Source organism: Pinus tabuliformis, chromosome Q (genome assembly GCF_031772625.1).
Source record: "Pinus tabuliformis cultivar Carrire ecotype Pingquan chromosome Q, CPIR1, whole genome shotgun sequence".
Lineage (NCBI taxonomy): Eukaryota > Viridiplantae > Streptophyta > Pinopsida > Pinales > Pinaceae > Pinus > Pinus tabuliformis.
Genome location: NC_142296.1, coordinates 689196931 through 689216257, shown reverse-complemented (window position 1 = coordinate 689216257; position 19327 = coordinate 689196931).

Genomic DNA, 19327 nt, shown 5'->3' with positions numbered 1-19327 from the left:
TGCATTGAATCAACAACACTGCTCATCCTGTCTGCTCCATGCTAGCTTCTGGATGGGTCCATAACCTGTATGGGCACAATTTCATCAGTTTGTGCATGTTGCACCTCCTGCTGTGCTTGTTCCCATTGCAACTCCTCTTGTTGTCTGTGCAACTCCTCTTCTTCCTTAAGTTTCCACTTCAGAACTTGTAACTCCTTCTCTATTTCTCTCTCTACCTTCCCATGATCCTCTTGTCATACTGTCACCTCATAGCCTTAATCTCAAAAGCTGATTTCATCACAAGTGGATCTGCTTGAACTAGCAACTTTGCTCCACCTCTATGCTATCAACAACCTTCCTCTTGATTTGGTCGCATGTAGGTCTTCTAACTTCTACTGCTGTTGATGGTGTTGATCGCTATGATTCCACTACCATTTCATCTTGATATCCTTGTTCGTGAACAATTTAATGTCTTCATAGATATGCAAGTTCATAGAGACTTGATCAACTCCATCCCTAGTTGCACTGTCAATGGTGTCTTTGACTCTGGTCTCCTGGAAGCCATTATACTTGTGCTGTTGAGAGGTAGACGAATACCTGTGATACTTGGAGACATAGAAACACTCATGGCAAGAAATATGTCAGTTGAAACCCAAAACAAACTAGAGGACTAACATGCAACATACCTATGTGACTGCCTGTGAAGATTGCAGAATTTTCACCTGGAGGCTGGGAGACTGACTACAAAAACTATGCAAGGCATAGTTCAGGCTTTCGGGAGGCTAACTGATTGTTGGAACTATGTAATTCACAGTTTGCCCTGGCCTGCTAAGGACTGAAACTGCGCAATGCGTAATTTCAGTCAGCAGTGACATGTAAACCAACAAACTGCATTGTGCAGTTTCTGGGGCCAACAAGGCACTGCCTCCCAAAATTGTGCAATGAAAGTGCAAAGGCCAGTGTTGGGCCAGACTTGCACAATTTAGGGAGGGAAGGAAGAGCCTTCACTTCTAGAAATGTGTAATGCTAATCAGGCAAGGCAAGGTTCGGGCTAAGGCATCCTAGACTCGTCGACGGGTGACTAAAAACATGAGAAGTCTGAATGCATGGTGAAATTAAGTGTAAACAAGAGCAAATAATCATGCATGCAAACAACAAGTGCATGATTCAGAAAATGGGAAAACATGCATGTGTGTGAAATGGGTTGCCACAGCGACGACCATCAGTGCAAAAACAATGTCATGGATGCGATAGCAGTGAGATGCGAATGAAAACTAAAACGGTGCTTCTGCAAGCTAACATACAAAAAAATGACAACAAGTGCTCATTAAAATCAAGAAGACATCACTCACACAAAGAGAAACATAAAAGCGATAGAAACGTAGTGCAAGACATGAAAAGCAGACTTACCCTGAACATCGAAGCTGAAAGTGCCGAAGATTCCTCAATTCAATGTGGGATGTTAGAGCTGAAAGGTCGATGTGAGGAATGAGCTTTGCAGCATCTGGTTCATGAGTTTTGATAAGATCAAGGTTATGACACACATGCCACAGATCTAGGAAGAGGTGACACTTGGCGAGAGGTTTCTAAAATGATCTTCACATGTAACCTCCAGCCGCTAAAAATAGATCCCTAGATATAGGGATGCATTTTGCATGATGCCTTTTGCTAATTCAAGAAGAGTAGCCCATGCATGTAAAATAGTTTTTCTCGGTCCCGGAGGGAGCCAGTCAACCTGAAGGCACATGCAACAACCTGCTTGACAGAGAGAGGGATTTGCGCAGTTTTTGAGAGGAACTGGGATGGTTATCCGAAAAGGATTGCACAATTTCTGGGAGGAGCAAGTGACTATTGCCCATAATTGCTCAATTTTTGGGTTGAGCTACAGTCCTGGGCCAGATGGCACAATTTTTCCAAGGAAGACTGTCTGACTGCATTGTGCAATTTCTAAGCCCAACAAGTTTCCCAACAGATTTGCACAATTTTTTGGGGGAGTGTCTCAACTAGCAAATAGTCTAAGTCCAGAATGTCGGCCTGTAGGAGGGAGACAAACACGCTGACATGCATAGGCTAGCAGGCCACTGAAACTCAGTTGAAGCCTATGTACTTGACAGTGCAAGACATGCTTCTAAGGATGGTTGGTAGGGAGGTTCCAAAATGAAGTTAAGTCAAAATTTTGGAGGGTGGTTGTAGCCACAACAACACAAACTTGGCTTCTTCTTGACCATATCCATAGCTCATGTCTTCTTGATCCTCTTTTCTATTCTTTTGATATTTGAAGGCTACTTCATTTTAGGTAGATCTTCCTTTTGAGGTTCTCATTTCATAGGCTATCAATGTTCCATGCAATTGCTCCAATGTTAATGTTTTAATCCACCTTGCATCTCTTGAATGGTTGATACTTTCACATTGAATCTAGTAGGAAGAGATATTAACACCTTTTGAACTATAAAGGAGTCACCCATTGGTTCATGAATTCCTCTTATGGTGGTAACTATTTTGTCCACTCAAAGAAATAATTTGGCTATGTCCCCATTTCCCTTCATCTTTAATGATTAAAATTACATTTTGTACACTTGGAGTTTGGATTTCTTTACTTTACTATCACCGTCATAGTAACTCATCCTCTTATCCCATATTTTTTTGGATGTTATGTAGTGCATGACTTTAACCAACTCATATTTAGATAAATCTCCTAGGATTACATTCATTGCTTTATTATTGTGAATGAACTCAAGATTATATTCTCTATTAACCAATACATTTAGGTTTTTATAGCCATTCTGCATCATGTCCAAAACATTTGCACTAAGAAACATTATGTAGGTTTTCATTCATACCTTCCACAATCCATAATCAATTATAGTGAACATGGGGGATTTGCTGGTGGAATTTCCATCCTAGTTAGCCATTTTCTAGGATCTACCTTTTAGTTGTTAGACTACTACTGAAGGAACGTGACTCTGATACCAAACATTGGAAACTAATAAAATATTGAGAGGGGGTGGGAGGTGAATCAATATTTTAAAACATTAAATTATTAGTTACACAATCAATCACAATCAACAATATATCAATGCACCATTTACATAACATTTGAACACAAGAAGTTTACATGCAAACCCATTCGAGAAAAAACCACATTTTTTTGTTATTATGATGTATGTGAAGGCTTCAACTCCATAATACATCAAACGTAGGTACCAACAGAGGATCAAACCCCTTTTCTTTTGCAAGAACCAACTTTATAGAAGCACCAACTCCCACTATTTGTAGGAACCAACTTGAAGTAATATCTAATTCCCTGATATGGAAACACCTACTTGCTTAACATTTCATATCCCTTCTTTTAATCAATTTTAAAACTTGGATATGAAGTTCATTTGTTAAAATATTATTGACACAATTGTTAAATCATTTATCTACTTCCGCTTACTCTATAGTCACATATTCTTTCTTTCATTCTCTAATTCAATTAAATCTCCTCACAAATATTTGTCTCTAATCTATTGTTGGCTAGGTTTCTTTCTTGCAACCCAATTCTCAACTCTTTAGATCGATAATTCATTACTCTACAATGAACTATTATTTATTTGATTCTTTAGTTCAATTAAATCTACTTAGAGATATTCTTCATTGATCAATTTTTTCTTAATTTTATTTTTTGCAACCTAATTTTCACACTTCAAATATGCCATTCTCTGAAATCATAACCACTAAATGACTCAGCTTCTGATGTGCTTACTTCTATATGTTATGATATTTGAAAATCTCTACTTCATCATCTATTCTTGACATATTTCTCTTCTTGCTATGTAGTTTGGTTCCCCCTGTTTATCCTTGATTTGATTGAGCTATTGTACTCTCATGGATCGATTGTATCTTCTACTCTCATTTACATTGGAACACCCATATATGGATCACATCATTTTTCCTCCCTTTTATATACACCACATATTTCATTTTGTCTCATGAGGACTTTAATATATTTATTTGTTTATTTTAGCTGCTTGAATGCCAAATTCTATATTCACAACCCGTTATTTCCAACTTTCTAGTGCTAATAATTAGGCTCCATACCCATGGGTTGATATGTTGTTAATTTCTAGATCTAGTTTTCCAATCTTTAGGTAATAGTTTTACCTTTTATAACTACTAGATATCAAATTCATGGATCTCCCCTTTAACTTTTATTTAGTGTTGAGAACTTACCTTTATCTCCCTTCAACCTGAGGCTGAGACTGAAATATTAAACCCCTTGGCTAATTCATCGAGACCATAATCAATTTTTTTTGGCATCTACGTGGAGGCTCCACTCATCCAACCACATGTGCTAGCCACTACTTCATTATGTCATCACTTTGCAATATGTAGTCATGGCCTTAATCTTGTGGTCCAGTCAATTCTTGGGCTCTAACATTAAAGTTCTTGATGATTAGGTGTTAAAACTTAGGGCTACATTTATCGACCATTGTTTTTTCTAACCACTTTTCCACTTACCACTCTTCCACTTATCGCTCTATCCCTTATCATTGGCTACTTATCATTAGTTCTCAAACATTCTATCCAAGAAGTGGGTGGCGGTCATGGATACCAAGGCCACTACTTTTCCAAAATATATTAACAATGCAAGACTCTAACAAAAAATCTCCTCACACGAATCCTGAGGCTCTGCCACATTATTTTCCACGTCACTATCTGTGACTTGTCATACCATGTCACTACCATGTGTCACTCATAAAAGGGTCACTTTGTCATCAAAAAGGAGAACCACCTTCCATGTTTCATGGCCATAGATTTCCATGTGTCATCTTGATCATGTCATTGCCATATGTCTTCATAACATTGGGCCATGCCATTAACTTTCCACCTATCATGTCTGGTGTGAGCTACCATGTCACATTACTTTGTCACTTGTTACCCATCATTACTGTACATATATTGTTATCCTTGGCAGAGTCTGATAAGTTCCTGAGCACTGGTTGTCAACTCCTTGGCAATCAGGAAGTATGATGAATTCCTGATCGCTTCACCACTCACTATGTAGTTATGTATTCCCCCATGATTTTTTCCTTCCATTATCATTTGTAATTGGTCTAACGAGGAGGGGCCCTCATAGAACCTTGAAACTTTGGAACCATTACTAAGCTTCAACGCTTTAGACTCTAATTTCCTTATTCCTTGGGGGTTAGGTCAAGTGTGATATACTGTTGGAAAGCTCTCAGGGAGATCTATCTAACTAACAATTTATCTTCTCATTTGAGCTATGCAAACAAAGAATAAATTCCTTCTAGATATCACCTTCATCTATGATTACAAGCTCAACATCAACACATCAATGAAAAAATCAATAAGATCCTATTGAACTTGTCATCACTTGACATCAATGACTAGACTTAACATCAATGACAACAACTACCAACTTACTCAACATAAATAACCTGTTAAACTTTGTCCCCTAGGAAAGTCATTTATATTGTATGTGAACCATTGAATCACTTGTTGAATGAATTTGTAGATATCATGCATGATATAGGATAATTTAGTTGATTATATATTGTTCATTCACTCAACCTTCATTTTCTATTCATAGCTCTAACAATAAGCTAGGGAAGGGTTTGGTACTCCTATCCATAAAAATAGCCATGGTAGATTGGAAACTTCACTAGGGTGTTTGATGAATTAATAAGACTCCTATTTATAATCTTTATTTCTAATCTTTGGTAACTTACAAGTTTAATTTAGCTTCTATTTTTCCTTAGCCATCCATTGGAAATGCCTTGGTTTTTAAATGCTTGAATTTTTTAAGTTCCTAGCATTTTGCACCACTATGGATTCCTTTTCTATGTCATTTATGCTAGATTTCCTCTAATCCGAGTGATGTTCTCCTAGATTTTACAATTCAAAATTTATTTAATAAATCAACACTTATAGTACATTTTCTCATGGAAAGTTTTGTATTTTAATTAGAATTTTTACACATAGGACTCTTTGATTCACACCACTATCATATTTGAAACCTATGTAACTTGTTCAAAATTCATTTTTCCATTTACTATTTGTTTTTTTTGTGAAGTTTTTAGGCAATTTTTCATTTTCCCTTTGAATTATTGATTGTCCCAAGTTTAGTAGTAATAAAGTCAAATGCTTAGAAGCTAAAATAACATTATAGATATAGAATGAATTTCATTTTTTCAAGTATATATCACTTTTAACATTCATTATTTCTTCACCTTTTCATTCAACATTTTATTTCCACATTGTAATTTTTATCACCACATTTGTGAACATAATGGAGGACATAAAGCCTACCCTTGATCATTCCGTTCTCTTAATGAATAACTTATACATTACCAATTTTTTGTTGTTGTGCATGCATCAAATACGTCAAAAGAGGGGAAACTTCCACTTCTTTTTTTACATCTCTATCTACCTTGGAATGCCCATTATGTCAATTTTTTTAGTTCCTTTATATCCATGTTACTATTCCTATATGCATATATATTCCAAAAAACATACAAAATTTGGAAACATCAACAAAGTAACATGCTAATTACCTAAAAGAGCGGTATCATTACCCAACCAAGTTTCCCCCTTTTGTGGGATATTATTACATTGAGGTTAGGAATGTTTTGTGTCATAGTAATAATATCATTTTCGGAGAAAGAGGGATCCAAGGTCCATATTCCAATTCCACATAGCGGGTTTCAACATTGTTTTGATGACTTTGCATTCATTGGTCTTGAATAGATGTATTTGATTGATCTCCACCTAGAGGAAATCCCCAACACACATTTTAGAGCTGAAGTGGGTTGACTTGAATTGCTAAGTTCTTGAACTACTGAAATAAATTTTTTAACCAAGATATCTACTTATACACTACCAAATCCACAAATGTCTCCCTAATTTTTGATGGTATTCAAGTGTCCAAAGTCCTCAATTTTCCCTAAACACTTTTATAGTTCCAAATTATGAAGCTAGAAAAATCCTCTACTACCAACTTAAGGAATGGATAATAGAGAATAAAAAAAAAAAATCTTCCCGTTCCCTTCCCCATTGTCTATAAACTCTCGAGCATACAAAAGAAAACATAGAGCTAACAACCCAAGGAAGTTATTTTTTCCCAAATGAAAGTCTGTCAATTGAGGTCGTTGAAATAACTAGAACTAGATGAATATGAAAAAAACAAGCCCATCAATTTGGAGCCTAAATAATTAAAGGATTCACCCCATTTTTTCACAAGATTTATACTTGCAAGTTACTTTCTTAGTAGAGAGTGCCACAAAACGGTATTTTTTTAGGTTAGGAAATAGAAAAAGGCCAAGGATTCCTAAATAGGAAGTGGTGGATTGATAAATTTTACAGGAATATCATAAAGCTACCACTCCATTTTGTTGGATACCAAGAATGCAACATCCACTCCTTATTTCCTAGATAGATTTTACCAGTGCAACATCCTTGATATATCTCTTGCTTCCTTGACTACCCTAATCCAATGTGTCATTGTGCCACCCTTAAAAACAAAGTTCATAGCTTGCTAGCTAGGTACAAACAAGGTATGTGCATAATGTATTAAGACTAATTCCATGCCTACTTCCAATGCCACAAAGGAAATGACCTCAAAAAAATCAGATGCCATCATACCTAGGAGTGCAGCTGAGTAACGTTTGTTGGCCCAAAATTCACGCTAAGAGGGGGCAGTGAATTAGTGTGAAGTCAGTTATAAAATTTCTCAATATCAATTAATCATACATTCATTTAGCAGTAATCATAAATATTATATAATAATTTATCAAAATGCATCATCACATAATTAACATAACTTGAAAGAACACAGGAAATCATCACATCACAAGGAGACATAATTTTTTTAGGTGGAAACCCAAATGAGAGAAAACCACCAACTCTTCTTCTACTCAGTCTTCAATTTATTTAGATCAATTTGTAGGCCCCAACCTATAGGAGACAATTACCCCCAAAAATTGTAATTTGTCACATACATTAGGTGCAACTTGATTGAGGCACCAACCTTGAAGATGCAAGCAACTTCTCATTGTAGGGAACAACCTATTTGAGGCTCCAACCTCAAGGATGAGTATGGTATAACTTGATTTAAGCTCTAACTCGATTGAGGCTTCAACCTTGATAATGAGAAGTTTCCAACCTGCTTTAGGCTCCTACCTCCTTCTTGAACTAACTCCACCCAACAGTACCACTTGCAGGAAAAAACTCTGTTAATGATCTTATAGTAACACCATTGTAACTATTGTGGGTTGATCTACTATGTCACCTCAGAGCTTCCACCATGGAAAACTTGATGAGATGCCATTGCAATAAATGATATTATATATAATGTTCCACCGTTACGGCCTCATCGTGACTTCATACTACATAGTTCCACTGATTCGATCTCACCTTTATGCTACAAGGTCATTGGGTCACCCTATCGATGTGCTACAAAGTTTCACCCTAGTGACCTCACACATGAGCTACAGGATCATCGAACCACCCAATCCTCAAGCTATGTGTACAAATTATCTACCATGGTGGCCTCACCCTTGAGCTATAGGGTCATTGGGCAACCTGATCCACATGCTATAAAGTTCCAATGTAGCACCCTATCCACCCTATCCTTGTGCCACGTATATAGTGTATCCACCATGGTGTTCTCACCCTTGGTATACAAATTCATTGTGCCACCCTCTCCTCATGCCATCCAAACAAAATATCCACCATGGAAAGACGTCTTAACTAAGGCCATGAACAATGAGATGTCAATCTAATTACATAATTATTGATACAAGTAAACAAGTTTTAGAATACATCCATAAAAAAAAGGTTGAATCATCACAACCAAAGACATTAACCAATGCCTGCAATCATTTTTTTGAATCGTACCTCAATTTATTCAACAAAATAGATTCATATTGTTCTTGTTTGTTTGTTCAATTGGAGTTTTGGATTATGTATATATACAAAATGAATGGACCCAAGTTCACGAAGCTGACCATAGGACTTGGTGCTTAATCCAAAGTTTCAACCAATAAATGAAAGGGTCAATGTTTCTAGAACCTATAATTGACCCATATGACCGAGACCTTAGGGTCTTTGGTTGATTAGATGATTCCATCATCATGATGTGAATGATCCAATTGGTAGCCTGAGAGGGGTGCCGCATATCACCCAATTTCAACTTCATTGCTGTTCTGAAAATGTCATTGGTCATTTTCATGTGGCATCCCCATGGTGGTTCCACATTAGTGCGCTGACTTCAAAAAGATCCACATCATCATGCAATAAAATTCTTCCATGTTTCAATATTTGATTGATTTTGATAATGGCTTAAACATCATGCTACTTTTCCTTCATCTACCATTGACTTGTTGGAGGCACCATTATTATGTTGTGAACATGCATGTCCTTGAATGGTGTTAAATAGTGCACTTATGATCTTAGTCACTGATCTATTTTATCTATGGTGAATTTTATTAGAACTTTCCCATTGTTTAACCTTTTAATAATTTGTTTTTGGCCCTATCACTTTCCCTTGAAATTTGTCCCAAACTAATTTTGATTTTTAGCTAGCCATAACTTCTCATACAAGAATATTTTTTTTAAGTATAATATACTATTAGAAAGGTATCAATAAAATCTATGCAGCCATGTTATTTTTAGAATATTTTGAGTATCAAGGAGCAGTACTACCCTAGCGGGAGCTACAAGGACAAATACATAAAGTGGACCACACTGTGGTAGGGAAGGGACCAAGATGTGTCGGAGTTTACCAATTTTTTTCATACCCTTCACACGAATTTGGGTATTAAGGATTCTAAGAAACATTTGGTACTCAAGTACCGCGACTGCCTACATAGATACATTCAGGACGAGATGGAGTTCATGGACATTTCCTCGCTCGACATGGCGTACCGATACGCTGTCAAGATTGAGCAAAAGTTTAAACAGACGAAGCAAGACTTTGGATCCATGAATCCGAAGCAAGGGAAAGGCTTCCCCAAGCCACAAAAACAATGAAAAGGCCAAGATGGTGTGACCCAAGACAACCTGTCAAAGCTGCAAGAAAAGAACACCACCACTAAGTCAAAGAAGGACACAGGAAAGTGGTGTGAGTTCCACAAGAGCCCCACTCACAACACAAGTGAGTGTTGGGCCAAGCAATCACTATTGGCCAAGTTGAAGGCTTCAGAATTAGATGCATGTTCCGACCTTGAGTCAGAACCTAACAAGAGGAATGGCAAAGGGAAGTAGATCATTAATGTGGAGCCCAGCACCACTGTTTCCACCATCAATATCTACAAGAATGAGCCCGAAGATCTAAAGGATGGGGAGCGTATTTTCCACTCACAAATGTGGGTGAAGGGTTCACTGCTGCAGTTCATTGTCGACAGTGGCAGCCAAAATAACCTTATTTTAGTAGAGGTCATGAAGTGGCTAGGACTACTAACCATACCAAAACTGCAACTATACAACATCGGGTGGCTTCACCAAGGATGAGATCTCCAAGTCCGCCAACAGTGCTGCCTTCCTTGCAGCATCAAGCCCTTCACAGATGAGGTATTGTGTGATGTTGCACCACTTGATGTTTGTGATGTATTATTAGGCCAACCATACTTGTGGAAGTGACATGTTATGTATGAGTCAAGGCCTCACGCCGTTATTATTTCTTTGTGTAATACATTATACAGGATATCAGAGGTAGCCCCACCTACCACCACTTCTTTGATCTCTGCTAAGAAAGGTTGTAAGATCATCTCCCAGACTAGGAAATTCATTTTCATTCTAGTTCGCTCTCAAAGTAAGGGGAACACCATAGCCACATCCATGGCCCCTGGGAAGGGTTCCTCCATGTAGCAGAAGCAGGTGGATATAGTCATGAAAGAATACATGGACATCTTCTCCTCACCCACAGGGGTATCGTTGCACTGTCAGGTCAAGCATTCGTTCGATCTGACTTTTGGAGCACCTCTGCCCAAGGGGCCGATATATCACTATTCCATTCTAAAAAATGCCAAGTACGAGCAGTGACATGATCAACATCAGCTGTCACACAAGTTTCAAGTGGGTGACAAAGTTTGGTTGAATTTGCAGAAATAATGCCTTACCAGAACCCATCAGAAGCTCAGACCACTCTGATATGGTCCTTACACCATTAACAAAGATGTGGGAAACAATGCTTTAGAGCAAAAAATTCCCCCATTTCATGGCTTGAACTGAGTGTTCAATGTGGACCGACCTTGACCATGCTTCCCACCATTACTGGACACATCAAACATTGCAGAATAGCTCATCAGGGACCAAGTTCAGTAGAAGTTTCCTCATATCATGGAGGAACTCAATGCAATGGGGGCCATTTATTCCTAAGGGGGGAGGAATGATCCAGGTGGATATTGGTGGCCACCCGCCAATTCCATGTGGACCCCCACCATTGTTCTTTTAGTTTTTCAGTTTCCTTAATTGTATCACATTTTACTATTTTTAGCAACTTTTCGGGTCCTAAACTTTCGAAGCCATTTTGAGGCCCTAAATGACATTTTTTTGGCAATCTACCACCAACAACTCTCAGTACGACATTTTTTCTGTTGTAGTCCTCAGAGAGATCTTTCCAATGGGATATCATGCACGTAAAACGAAGATAATATGACAAAGACATGATCCTGGGAAGTTGGCTGCCTAACTAACTCGAATAAGGCCCATAAACTCTTGGCATTACATCTCCTTGGGTTAGGGTTTTGGTTGTTTAGGGTTTTTTCTTATTGTTCAATAATAAAAGGGCCCTTGAGCCTCATTGTAACACAGTTCAAAGGCATGTAGCCGCCACATCTCTCCTCAGAGATAATCTACCATCGTACGAGCTAGTTTATTTCCATTTCTGTTTGTAAGCATATTTCAGTATTTTACATTAATGAAATGAAGTATTATTTCTTCTGCATCTTTGTATTTATGGTTATATCTGTAACTTGTTGCATTCCTGCTTAAATCCGGATCATTCAAGTACCCATATCTTCATGCAATAAGACCTTATGAAAGGTGAAACTATCATATTACTTCACAAAAGTGTTGAAAATAGCAACAAGAAATGCTAAAAATAGAAGTTATAAAAATAGAACTGCTATAAATAGAATTTTGGGATACATTCCAATTTTAGTTAGTCCCTAAACTAAAATTTAGAATTAAAATTCGAATTTGATCTTAGTAGCTATTTGTAAAATAATTAATTAATTCATCTTGAGTTAATTAGTTGGAGAAATTCAAACATGAAGTCAATGTGAAGACATGCAACAGTTTCCCCTTTGATTGAGGAAGTTATACCTTGATTAAGGAGATCAGGATGAGTTGTACTTTGAGTTGTAATTAGTTAGCTCAGTTAACTGAGTTAATTCCAGTTAGATTAGTTCCAACAGATTGAGGAACTGATTGTGAGTTCAGTTAGTTAATGCATGCATGCATGTAATTACTGCACTTTAGATAACTGAATATTCTCTCATAAATAACTCATGCATGTCAGTTCAGTCAGAGACCCAGTTGAGATTAGATGATGGGACAGTTTACTATCAGTTGCCGGAATATTCCATTGAGGATATCTCTTGCATGCAGAAGGAATTCATTCCTTGAGGATTGCGCAGTTATTTCTGAGTTTTGATGAGTGTGTGATGTGGGAATTCACACAAGTGGTAGCCAAAGGACCCAGGAGAAACTGCGCAAGGAAATAGGAGGCTTGGAGGACTTAGGGAAGGCATATGTTGTGTCTATTCAGTCTATGAGTAGCATTTGAAGGATTGTACTGAGAGCTGGATAGCTTGTGAGCTAAAGCTTTGTGTAAGCCAGACATATTTCCACTTGTATGATAATACAAAGATTGGGGTTTTTAGTTGAGTCTTTCCCTAGAGTATTCTTCTGTGTTCATGTGTGATTGCTTTCTCATTCTCTTTTATATGTGTTCTATTTGATCTTGCTCAAAATTGATTAAGTTTCCGCAAGTTTGTCTGTAGAAGTAGATCAAGTATTTTGCTTTAGTAAATTGCATTATCTGGTGATCTACAGTGGGAAATTATACATGGTATCAGAGCAAAGGTGATCAAAGCAAATAACATTATAAAAAGAAGGGATAAGTTTGAAGTTTGAAGTTCCTGATTATAGAATTCGAATTCTTATCACATCTCAAATTTCACCAATGGCGTTCGACGGTTGAGACTCGAGTATGCCCTTGATGGTAGCTCGAATTATATAGCCTGGAAGGATCGCATGGAAGCAATATTAGAGGAAAATGGTCTAAAGGACTTCATTGATCAAGAATTCCCCAAGCGAGCAGCAACTAATGCCCAAGAATTGGCGGAATGGAAGAAATGTGTGGCTAGAGCGAGGAGAATCCTTCGAGAGGGAGTTCGAGACCACATAGTCTCGAGTCTTCATGGGAAGGAGACACTGTTTTCAATGTGGAAAACATTGAAGGATCTATATCAGAACAACAACGATCAGAGGAAGCTGGCGCTGGAAGACAAGCTTTGGTAAATCAAGTGTGAAAAGGGTGACATGATCTCTACATATTTGAACAAGCTCACCAGCTGCAGGGATGAGCTTGGAAGTGTAGGGATCACGACAGCCGATGATGACATTGTGAGTCTTGCTCTCCTAGGTCTTCTTAAGAGCTGGCATAGCTACCAAGACTCGGTAAATGGAAGAAAGAAACTGCCAGATTGGGAAAGACTTTGGTCATATCTAATGCGGGAGGAGATAAGGAGAAGCACTAGAGATTGATCTTCATCAAAGCAAGATGATGAAGAAAATCAAGCCTTAGCGAGTAAGGCGAGGAAAGGGAAAGGGAAGGTGTCCCATTCCAAATCTAGTTCTTCCCATGGTGGGAAGAACTTAGAAGATTGACAAATCGAAAGTGAGATGCTTTAATTGTCATGAGATGGGCCATTATGCTACAAATTGTCCATAGACGAAATCCAAGAAGGGATCCTCGAAGGGATGAAATGGTGAGGCACTGGCCTCACAGTTCGAATTGGATTTATCCCTCATCACATGCATGGTTTCATCAATGGTGGGATGTGTTTGGTACCTGGATAGTGGAGCTTCATTCCACACGACCAACGACAAGAATATTTTCAGTACCTTGGAGGAGAAGTATCTCCAAATGCAGATCGAGATGGGAAATGATGGAAAGTACCATGTTTTAGGTGAAGGTATGGTTGTGTTTCAGAGGGAGCATGGAGCTCCTCTTACCTTGACTGATGTAAAGCATGTACCAGGTCTGAAGAAGCATCTTGTGTTTGTCGCTATGCTGGAAGACAAAGGCTATGATGTAGTCTTTAGTAAAGGAAAGGTATTCCTGAGGCATATCGGCACTGGACAGACCAAGAGGATTGGGATTCAAGTAAAGAATCGATATAAGCTCGAGGTAGACGACTATGGTGCATTGAGTTCCAAAGCAGAGTTGGTGTAGAGCCAAGATGTTGGCAAGCTATGGCATAGAAGATTGGGCCACTTGCACCATGGGGCCTTGAAGATCATGCAGCTAATTTCTACCAGACTTCCCAAGGGAAAACTGGAGTAGATGGATACATATAAAGGTTGCACCTTGGGTAAGTATGTGAAATCTTCCTTTCAGGATTGAGACAGTAGAGGTGGAGCAATCTTGGAGCGAGTTCAGACAAATGTGTGTGGACCATTCTCTACAGCCTCCACCGCTAAACAAAGGTACTATGTTATTTTTATTGATGATTTTTCTCGTAGATGTTGGATCCACTTTATGCAGAAGAAGGATCAGACCTTCTCAAAGTTTTGTGATTTTAAAGCCTTGGTAGAGAAAGAATCTGGAAAGAAAATAAGGGTCTTGCGTAGCGACAATGGTGGAGAGTATGTCTCTCAACAGTTTAAGGACTTCTATGCAGCAAAATGAATTAAATGGGAGTTCATGGCACCCCATAACCCACAATAGAATGGGGTGGTCGAAAGGAAGAACAAATCAATTGTGGGAGCAGCTCGAGTGATGTTGCATGACCAAAGCCTACCACTTCATTTGTGAGCTGAGGCATGCAATACAGCAGTATACTTGTAGAACAGAAGCCCGCATCGTATAATGGGAATGAAGACACCCATGGAATCCTTTTCCAGGAAGAGACCAGATGTGAGTCACTTAAAGATCTTTAGATCATTGGTTTATTGCCATGTGACCCAAGATGCCCGGAAGAAGCTAGATCCAATAACTGAGTTGGGGATACTTATGGGGTACACTGATACACCCCACAACTGTCGGGTGTTCTTGCCTACCAATGAGAGGACAATGGTATGTAGAGATCTAAAGTTTGATGAGCAGAAATCCATGCGAGTATCACTTGAGAGGGAGCTCAAGTTCCATGCAGAGGAGGAACTTTTAGTTCCTAAGGAGGAGGAGCCTCAGACTGATGTGGAGCAGTCGCAAGCAGAGGATCTAGGAGTGGAGACATCTACTCATGCAGAGTCTTCTAGAGATGGGTGAAAACACTCAAGGGAAGCTGACATGTTGATGTTGGATTCATGAGAGAATGTGGGATAGCCATCTTCTTAGCACAATCAGAGGAGGTCACCTGAGCGGTACACTGGTTACATGGCCCTGGTTGGGGAGTGTGTAGAGACTGAACCTTCTTCTTTTTCAGGAAGTAGTGCAGAAACCAGCTTGGGTTGATGTAATGGTGGAGGAGTAAGACTCCATCATTCGAAACTTTGTTTGCAATGTAGTCCCAAGACCGGTGGACAAGTCCGTGGTGAGTTCTCAATGGTTTTACAAGGTAAAGCAAGTAGCTGATGGTAGTGTTGAGAAACATAAGGCAAGGTTTGTTGTCAGTGGTTTCTCACAGGTCGAGGGGATCGAATATGATGAGACTTTTTCTCCTGTAGCAAGGTACTCATCTATCAGATCGATGTTGGCACTATCAGCTCAGATGGGTTGGAAGATGCATCAGATGGATGTGAAGACTGCATTCCTTAATGGAAAGATTGAGGAAGAGGTGTACATTGAGAAGCCGGAAGGTTATGAGACCTTCGATCATGAGTTACATGTGTGCTGACTCAAGAGGGCTTTGTACAGGATGAAGCAAGCACCTCGTGCTTGGTACACCAGGATCGACAACTATTTCACCGGGTTGGGCTTCACCAAGAGTGAAGCAGATGCGAACCTTTACCACATCATGGTATAAGGTAAGCCATTGATCATTTTTCTTTATTTTGATGATCTGATATTGACAGGTGATGATCAGTTGATCAAATCTTGCAAGGAGGACCTTGCAAGAGAGTTCGAGATGAAAGACATGGGTCTTATGCACTACTTTCTAGGCATGGAAGTGTTGTAGAAGGATGGGGAAGTGTTTGTGTCTCAAGGAAAGTATGCCAATGAGATACTCAGGCAATTCCACATGGAGAAGTGCAAGCCCATGCAAACTCCTCTAGCTGGTAACTGGAGGAAGGAGGATGCTACTTCACGTGAGGTAATAGCTGCTACTATTTATCAACAGCTTTTGGGTTCATTGATGTATCTAGTGAACACACGACTAGATTTGTGCTTTGCGGTGAACCATCTGAGTCAAGCTATGGTTCAGCCTACCAAGCTATTTTGGAAGGCAGCGAAGCATGTGCTGAGATACCTCAGAGGCACATCTCAGTATGGATTGTGGTACAAACGGATAGAGGGAGTGAAGCTTCAGGGCTTCACAGATGCATATTGGGCAAGGAGTCCATTAGACCGGAAGAGCACTTCGAGAGGAATCATCAACCTTGGTTTAGCTACAATTTCTTGGTACAGTAGGAAATAGAGGTCAGTTGCACTTAGCTCAGTAGAGGCTGAATACATGGCTACTAGTCAGGCAGCATGTGAAGCCATTTGGATGCGGAAGATTCTAGTTGGATTGTTTGGTTAGAGGATGGATCCAACGGTGATCTATTGCAATAATCAGAGTTGTATCAAACTCTCTGATAATCTAGTATTTCATGACAGGTCCAAGCACATTGATATCCGATACCATCATGTGTGGTGAAGAGGATCATGTTGTTGCTATATGTTTCGACTAAGGAGCAAGATGCAGATATTTTGACTAAGGCATTGTCAAAATGAAAATTCGATTTCCATAGAGATAGGATTGGGGTGACTGATAATCCCTTTCTTATTGAGAGGGAGTGTTGAAAATAGCAACAAGAAATGCTAAAAATAGAAGTGCTAAAAATAACACTACTATAAATAGCATTTCGGGATACATTCCAATTTTAGTTCCTGAACTAAAATTGAGAATTAAAATTCGAATTTTATCTTAGCAGTTGTTTGTAAAATAATTAATTAATTCATGTTGAGTTAATTAGTTGGAGAAAATCAAACATGAAGTCAATGTGAAGACATGCAACAGTTTCCCATTTGATTGAGGAAGTTATCCCTTGATTAACGAGATCAAGATGAGTTGTACTTTGAGTTGTAATTAGTTAGCTCAGTTAACTGAGTTAAGTCCAGTTAGATTAGTTCCAATAGTTTGAGGAACTGATTGTGAGTTTAGTTAGTTAATGCAATCATGCATGTAACTACTACACTTCAGATAATTGAATATTCTCACATAAATAACTCATGCATGTCAGTTTAGTGAGATACCAAGTTGAGATCAGATGATGGGACAATGTACTATCAGTTGAAAAAATATTCCATTGAGGATATCTCTTGCATGCAGAAGGAATTCATTCCTTGAGGATTGCACAATTATTTTTGAGTTTTGATGAGTGTGTGATGTGGGAATTCACACAGGTGGAAGCCAGAGGACCCAGGAGAAACTGCGCAAGGAAATAGGAGGCTTGGAGGACTGAGGGAAGGCATATGTTGTGTCTATTCAGTCTATGAGCAACATTTGAGGGATTGTACTGAGAGCTGGATAGCTTGTGAGCTAAAGCTTTGTGTAATCCAGACATATTTCCACTTGTATGATAATATAGAGATCGAGGTTTTTAGCTGAGGCTTCCCCCATAGTATTCTTCTGTGTTCATGTGTGATTGCCTTCTCATTCTCTGTTATATGTGTTCTATTTGATCTTGCTCAAAATCGATTAAGCTTCTGCAAGTTTGTTTGTAGAAGTAGATCAAGTATTTTTCATTAGTATATTCCATTATCTGGTGATCTACAGTGGGAAATTATACAAAAAGGTCCTACAAATTCTTTCATCGTGAAGGAAAATCCTATTGTTTCTATTCTACACATCCCCTTTGACATTAATGCCTTCTTGTTTTCATCAATGAAAACACTATGTGCAAAAATACCCCCCTTGTCATTCATGGAAACACCCTTAGACATTGATGGTCATTATATGTCAAATAAAATCAAGAGCTCCTATTATACAAGTGAAGTGCTGCAATCTTTCCCTACTCAAATTTAATTCTTAAAATCTCTCCCTATTACATAAATGTCTTGTGATCTCTCCTTATTACATCGATGTATGCAATCTCTCCCCCTTTTACATCAATGGCAGTGGGTCATGGATATCTATGGAAAGTTGGAAAGTTAATGATCTTGTATAAGTACCTGCACCTAGATGATCCAGTGGACTTGACTGAACCATGCTCCTTTCTTGTTAACATATGGTATCCCTTCAGGCCACATTATCATGCTCGCTAGTGATTGTTCATGTTCTCCTTGTGAGATCATGCTACTTGTATTCTTGTGCCTGTAATCCCCTTGAGATCATGCTATCATTACTTGATTATGATTGTTCTGATTCTTCCCTTGAGATCATTCTCTTTTCTTTACCTATTATATTCCTGCATTCTTTTTACATTTAAGATATCACCATCAAAACCTAGTCCACATGCTTTCTTCATACAATAATTGCTTCTTCAAGTTTTGATTTTTCAAGTAATTATCTTGAAGAATATTTCTTCAAGGGATTAATTATGAGGAATCAAACCTAATCAAGGTCATCCTTGATCTCTTCTTCATCTTTCAATTCTGATAGGAAATATTTCTCTATTGTACCATCTAGATTTAAGTTTGCAATCTCAAGCTATGTGCCCTTAATTATGACATATGTTGAATTTAACATCAGGCTTCAACACTCTTGGATATGGTGAAGGTGTTATAGACATATTTGGGCACATCAACCCCAAGATTATATGTCGATGTATCAGGGCTCATCAAACCCTAAAAGATTTGTTTCATACCCTAAAGGAACATAGTCATCTGAATACATCATTCCCCAAAAGTTCCATCTGAGAAAACATCCATAAATTGCCTAAATTGAACCATACTGATTGCTCCACTCGCAAAGTGCGATGCATACTGAGTGGTACACTGCTAGGGTGTGATGCATACTGTTTAGGCCTTCTA